Below are 6,918 nucleotides of genomic sequence, written 5' to 3'. Positions count from 1 at the left end.
TCGCTGCCGCGGAGCGCTCCGAGTAGTTGGACCGTTCCGTATCACCTGTCCTTCATGGAGAAGTTTATGAAGAAAAACATCTTTGACCACAAGTCCATCAGGAAGTGGTCAGCACGTAGTGTCTTTGAGACCCTTCGGGAAAAGGAGAGGGCAGATCCTGTCGAGCGGTTCCCTGAGCAGACTGTCAAAGCCATTTTGCAGAATGCCTCATCGCCAGAACTTTCCAACACGCACCAAGACATGGCTTGGCTGGTGGTGGGAAGGGCTCTGCCTGTGAGATCCTTTATGCACGCCCGGACTCTCTGCCGCACCGCACGCTTCCCCCGAAGTGGCTGCGGGGGGGGGGGGGGTGAGACTGTCACACACCTCCTTCTGGAATGTGCCTATGCAGAGGAAGTCTGGAGAGGAATGCAGTGGTGTTTGTCAAGGTTCGTCCCGAGCAGCACCGTGACACCGGGATGCACGCTGAGACGAACTTCAACTGTGCTTGGAGGATCATCAACTCGGTGAAGGACGCTCTCGGGCGGTCCGAAACCTGCTGATCTTCCAGCTGAAGGAGTTGACCCCGACTGAGTGTTGCAGACTGGCACATTCCAAGGTCCAGGACTACGTGTTGAGGGACGCACTGAAGCTTGGGGCAGCTGCCGCCAAGGCGCGGTGGGGAAAGACCACTGTGTAAAGTCTGCCTGTCTAACGAAGAATAGGGGCCCCATGCAGTCATTTGGGCTCTGCTGACGCCTCAGCTAATTATATGGGCATCCCAGGGCTGAGGTAGCTGTTCGGCTCCATTTCCCTGCTCTGGGACATTTACCCCTTACTATTGCACCTAGCCTACACATCCCTGACCAACATGAGCAATTTTAGCGTGGACAATTCACCTAACCTGCACATCTTTGTGATTGTGGGAGGAAACCCACAGTCTCAGCTCTCCGTAGAGCCACTGCGGGACAGTAAACTAATGTGACTGCTTTTAATTTTATCCAATTCCCCCCCCTTTGGTGGTTGATATGGAAGGATGAGGATCTTGGAACCCACCAATGACTGTCCAACCTCTCTGATTAGCATGCAGGCTACACCCATACTATGAAACTAAGGAGGGCATGAGCTCCAATCAACATTGAGACAATTTGCATTAATAGAGGCGGGATCTATAGAGGCTGGATGTGATTAGTCATTGGGACAATAGAGGGGCGGAGCATGCAGATGATTCTTCTGAATATTATTGGCGATTGGAAACATTGTATCAATTTGGAAAGGCACTGGCTATTGGTCCAGGGCGGAGTTCCCGTGGAGTTAAAGCAGAATTGCAGGGAAGTGGCAGTGTTCCTATCTCTGAGCTGGCAGGTCTGGGCTCAAGTCCTACTTGCTCCAGAAGTGTTTCCATAACATCGCTGAGCAGGCTCCTCTGAAAGCGGAATTGCAGCGGTTTTTTTTATTGCATCGATTTCAGGCTGAGCCGCCTGCACCTTCAATCCCTGAGCATTCCCTGATTTCACTGTTTCAAGGCGATAGGAGCCTGTCCCCACGCACTCTGCACGGAAATAAATAAATGACGATAACGATATTATCAGGTAATCGGCTGCGGAGGAGTAAAAGATGCGCTTTTTCCTGCCCCTGTTCAGAGTATGAGCGGTCTCAGGTTGGTCTGTGCTTCTCACACTGATCTCTAATAAAGTGCTGCGGCTGGTTTCTGATCCCATCAGTCGATAGTCCCATCTACAGGGTCTTTGCTTAAACAGCAAACTTCCAGACCTGAAGTCATGCTGGTCAGTCTCTCATTGACTTTCTAAAGGGAGTAAATCTGGGTAGTGAATCTTGTTACACTTGTTAAATATTACAGGACGTCAGGCAGCATCCGAGGAGCAGGAGAGTCGACGTTTCGGGCAAAAGCTCTTCATCAGCCGCATTCCTGATGAAGGGCTTTTGCCCGAAACATCATTCTCCTGCTCCTCGGATGCTGCCTGACCTGCTGTGCTTTTCCAGCAACACACTCTGATCTCCAGCATCTGCAGTCCTCACTTTCGCTTGAACTATCACAGGAATTCAGCAAAATACAAATCAATTATTAACACATTACTGAAAGTTGACCTGACTGTTGTTCTGTCAGACACATCGCTGCAAGCATGTTCAATCTTGTGGTTACCAAGCACACATGATGTGTGTTTACGGGGTGTTCACTGACAACAATCCTCCTTTACATTTGTTATTCAGTACTTGTTTATTCCTGCAGTGCATACCAGATTGAATTCTGGTGTAGATATTTTTAATCAATCTGTTCAGAGGTGTCAAATATCTCTGGAGCTGTGGATTGGGGTGTACAAAGTTAAAAATCTCACAACACCAGGTTATAGTCCAACCGGCTTAATTAGAAGCACTAGCTTTCGGAGCGACACTCCTTCATCAGGTGCTTGTCATCTATGGAGCTGGTGCGACTTGAACCCAGAAGTTCTAACTCCATCACTGAATGACAAGGACCCCTATCAATTCTCTTTGCCTGCTGAGTTTAAGGGTGTGTGGTAGAGGATAGACCACTGCTGAATCTCAACAGCATCAGCCCTTGTTTTAGTTAACAAGATTGTTTATTGCATGATAGCAATAGACAGAGTTTGTATTAACTTGTTAAGCACAGAACTATCAGGAGCCAGGTATCTCGTTCTGTCTTCATTGACAGCTTTTTTTAAGATTAGTTACTTCTTTGCAAAATAAAAGTGAGGCATGATCAGCTCGGGAAGAGCTAATGAAACCTCAACATTAACCTTTTCAGAAATATCACCATATATGGCATGATAAATAATGATATTATTATGTAAATAACTACTTTTACATTTGTCACTACCCAGTCTGGAAATATAGGAATAGGGGTCATTCAGTTTCTGATTTACTGTTTCATTTTTAAGAAATCAGTATCTTAAGAATTGTCTTCACCAAGATGTCAGTTTGGCTCATCCCTGACATTAAAAGTTTTTGGGAATAACATTTCTCCTTCTGTTTCTTCTCAAAACATTTATTTATTCTTATTCCTTTATTCTGGTTTTAAATCTGCAGCAGCTCAATTCTGCTTATAATCTATTGTCTTCAAACTTGTGTTTTTACATTAAATCAATGCTCTTTTAAATTCTGCTGTCTTAAAGTTCCAACAAACTTGTAAACCCTGTATTCACAATTTTAAACTTGGTTCTCCAGAAAATACTGTGTAATGTTACTTCCTTCAAGTTTTAACTGTATTAATTACAATAGTGTATCTCGATACTGCTTGTTGGGGATTTTCACACATTGATTTCCACCTTCTGGAGGGATTCCCCACTAACTGGAGCCAAAATGAAGGTTTTTTTTTCATTTTCTCTTGCTTAAAATAGATGTTTTCTCACCTTTTACAACCCAGCACTAAACTCTCACACAACTTTCAAAATAAAATTCTTTGTCTCTGGCATTAATAAAAGTTTATGCTGAAATTGTGGTTTAAATCTTGACTGTCACGATCTTCTGAAGCCTTGGAATTCTTTGAACCTTATTCTGTTAGACTCTTCCATTAAGTTTTCTAACTTTCGCCTTTTATCCTAATTACAATCTGCAGCCTGGCAAAGAAATGTTTTTCTGACCCTGACCCTGACCCTTGAAGCTGTTCCTGCAGAGCTTATTCGCAGTGGTTGTGATGGTAATTTTGAAAGGTATGAACTCTCTTTCCATTCCCATTCCTTTCCTGCCTGGCCTTTTAATCTTTCTTTTTAAACGTTCTCCCTCTATCCTATCAGGGATTCTACCTTTACTGCCATTGCACCCAATTGCCCCCCAGAAACCATCTTCTCTAAAATCTGTATCTCTTCCTAACGTGGCTACTCTTTGTCTTAGCCCACATTATTTTCCCCTGCACTCCTTAGCAGCTCAAATGTGCAAATGTTCTTCTGGAAAACTGCTTTCCCCCTTTCACTGCTCCCATAAGAGCTGCTGTGACCACTCCACTGGTGATGCATCCCAGTACTGACTGTGTCTTGTGAAAGTGGGAATGTTCTCAAAGTGGTTAGACTGTCTTCAAAAAACATTTACTTCAGCGACAAATGGTACTTGAATTCACGCCGTTGCTCAGCAAATCAAAGTTTCAGATGCCATCAGAATGTTGTCTCTCTGGTTACCAGCCAGACTGATGTCTTTTCATTGGTGACACAAATCCTCCATTCTCTGCTGAGTCGAAAGCTGGTGCTCTGTTTATTTATCAGTGGCAGAGGACAGACCATGACAAAGTCTCAGTAAGAAAAGGCATTTGTTTACGTACAGCATATAGGTCAAGTATGTTCTAAATATCCTGTTTAGATTAGATTAGATAAGATTACTTACAGTGTGGAAACAGGCCCTTCAGCCCAACAAGTCCACACCGACCCGCCGAAGCGCAACCCACCCATACCCCTACATTTACCCCTTACCTAACACTACGGACAATTTAGCATGGCCAATTCACCTGACCTGCACATCTTTGGACTGTGGGAGGAAACCGGAGCACCCGGAGGAAACCCACGCAGACACGGGGAGAACGTGCAAACTCCACACAGTCAGTCGCCTGAGGCGGGAATTGAACCCGGGTCTCTGGCGCTGTGAGGCAGCAGCGCTAACCACTGTGCCACCGTGCCGCCCTGTTCTAAGATGTCATTACACACCTCTGGAGGAGGTGGGTCTTGAAACTAGGCCTCCTGACTCAGAGATATGGATGTTACCATGCACCACAAGAGCCTGAGGAGGGTGTAGTTTATTGCATGATAGCAATCAATATAATTAACATTGAAGAGTTTGACAGAATTACAACTATTGAGAGCCTGAGATGGTCGTGTCTGACTTCAGCAGGACCTTGTGCTGTGCTGACTGGTTCTCTGCCCAAAGACAGTTTCACATTAGATTGGGTGGAGCTAATGAGACTTCAGTATTAACTCGTTCAGGACCACTACCTTACTCAATGCTGTACTCCAGGATATGTAAGCAAACAATGTATTGGGAATTGGAGTGTGGACAGGGTCAGGTGTATCAGTGCACTCAACTCAAGAATCATAGCCAGAACTCTCTCAGTTTGTGATGGAGCCAAGTGAGTCAGAGATAAACTTGCATTACAAGAAGCAAGGTACATTTATGTAGCAGTTTTCACTGTAACTGAACAACTTGAAAAAGGGCTCCAGTCTCATTGGTATTTAATGAAGAACATTTCTGCTGTTCCAGTCCTGGATATTTCTGCAGCATCAGAGAGGTGTGGGTGGGGTGGAACTGGGTGTTATCAACATTCATGTGAAAATGTAACACTGGCCCAGTCCCTATGGTCCAGTGCCATGGTCTGCCAGTCCAGAATACAGACATAGGGAACATGGACTCATGTCCCCTGTGAGGTGCCGAGCATTGGGAGTTGCTGTGTCTATGATCATTATACAGCTGTGTAATGTGGCCATTCAGTTAATTAAATAAATGTAATCATTAACCAAATGGATCTATTACACGGCAAAATGATTTTAATCACTGACATTCGCACTAACCTAATGGAGCATGTCCTCCTTATAGCTTAGAGTAAAGTTTTAAAGGGACAGGACTGTCTCATCTTTTCCTGATGTAACTGGGCAAGGAGGAGCTGGAGGAACAGAATTACAGGTGCCACGAGAGATTATTTTGTGAGCGATTGTAAAGGAGGAGTTCATGATTGAGCAGTAGATTACTCTCTGGATAGTCTGCATCCCTTCACTGTCAGAACTCCTTGCCATAAAACACATCCTAAAACATTTTCACGTTTACCAACTCTGGTTAGGCATAATCCCAATTCATCACATGAGCTACTACCTCAAACCACCCAAACAAATACTTTATAACTAAAAGAGTGTTTACGTATATTCATGGGGTGGTGGTGCCTGAGTGTGATCCAGTGCTGTAGGCTACTACTCACAGACAAGGGTTCAAATCCCACCCTTGCAGATTTTGGAATGGCATGGCATAGCACACATTGTCCATTGTTGTAAAAAACCCACTTGGTTCATCAATGTCCTTCAGGGAGGGAAATCTGCCATCCTAACCTGGTCTGGCCTACATGTGACTCCAGACCCACAGCAATGAGGTTGATATTAACTGTCACAGTAATAAATATGGGTCCAGTTAGTAATGCCCACATCTCATGAGCAAATAGTAAAGCGCCCTTAATTCGTTATGGCCCTCAGTGTCTTGATTTGAGGTTTGAAATGTAGCACAATTTCTTAAACCTCAGCACTGACCCTCCAACAGTGCGGCACCCTCTCAACACTGACCCTCCGATAGTGTAGCACTCCTTCAGCACTGACCCACCGACAGTGCGGCACACCCTCAGCACTGACCCTCCGACAGTGTGGCACTCCCTCAACACTGACCCTCCGACAGTGCGGTAATCCATCAACACTGACCCTCTGACAGTGCGGCACTCCATCAGCACTGACCCACCAACAATGCAGCACTCCCTCAGCACTGAACCTCCGAGAGTGCGGCACTCCCTCAACACTGACCCTCCGGCAGTGCTGCACTCCCTCAACACTGATCCTCCGGTAGTGCGGCACTCCCTCAACACTGACCCTCCAATGGTGCGGCACTCCTACAGCACTGACCCACCAACAGTGCGGCATTGCCTCAGCACTGACCCACCGACAGTGCGGCACTCCCTCAGCACTGAACCCCTGACAATGCGGCACTCTCTCAAACCTGACCCTCTGACAGTGCGGCACTCCCTCAGCACTGACCCTCCGACAGTGTGGCACTCCCTCAGCACTGACCCTCCGACAGTGCGGCATCCCTTAGCACTGACCCCCTGACAATGCGGCACTCTCTCAAACCTGACCCTCTGACAGTGCCGCACTCCTTCACCACTGACTGACCAATGGTGCGGCACTCCCTCAGCACTGACCCACCAACAGTGCAGTGCTCCCTCAGCAC

This window comes from Chiloscyllium plagiosum, chromosome 33 (genome assembly GCF_004010195.1).
Source record: "Chiloscyllium plagiosum isolate BGI_BamShark_2017 chromosome 33, ASM401019v2, whole genome shotgun sequence".
NCBI lineage: Eukaryota > Metazoa > Chordata > Chondrichthyes > Orectolobiformes > Hemiscylliidae > Chiloscyllium > Chiloscyllium plagiosum.
The sequence above is the reverse complement of the archived record's forward strand: the minus strand, read 5'-3'. Positions refer to the sequence as shown.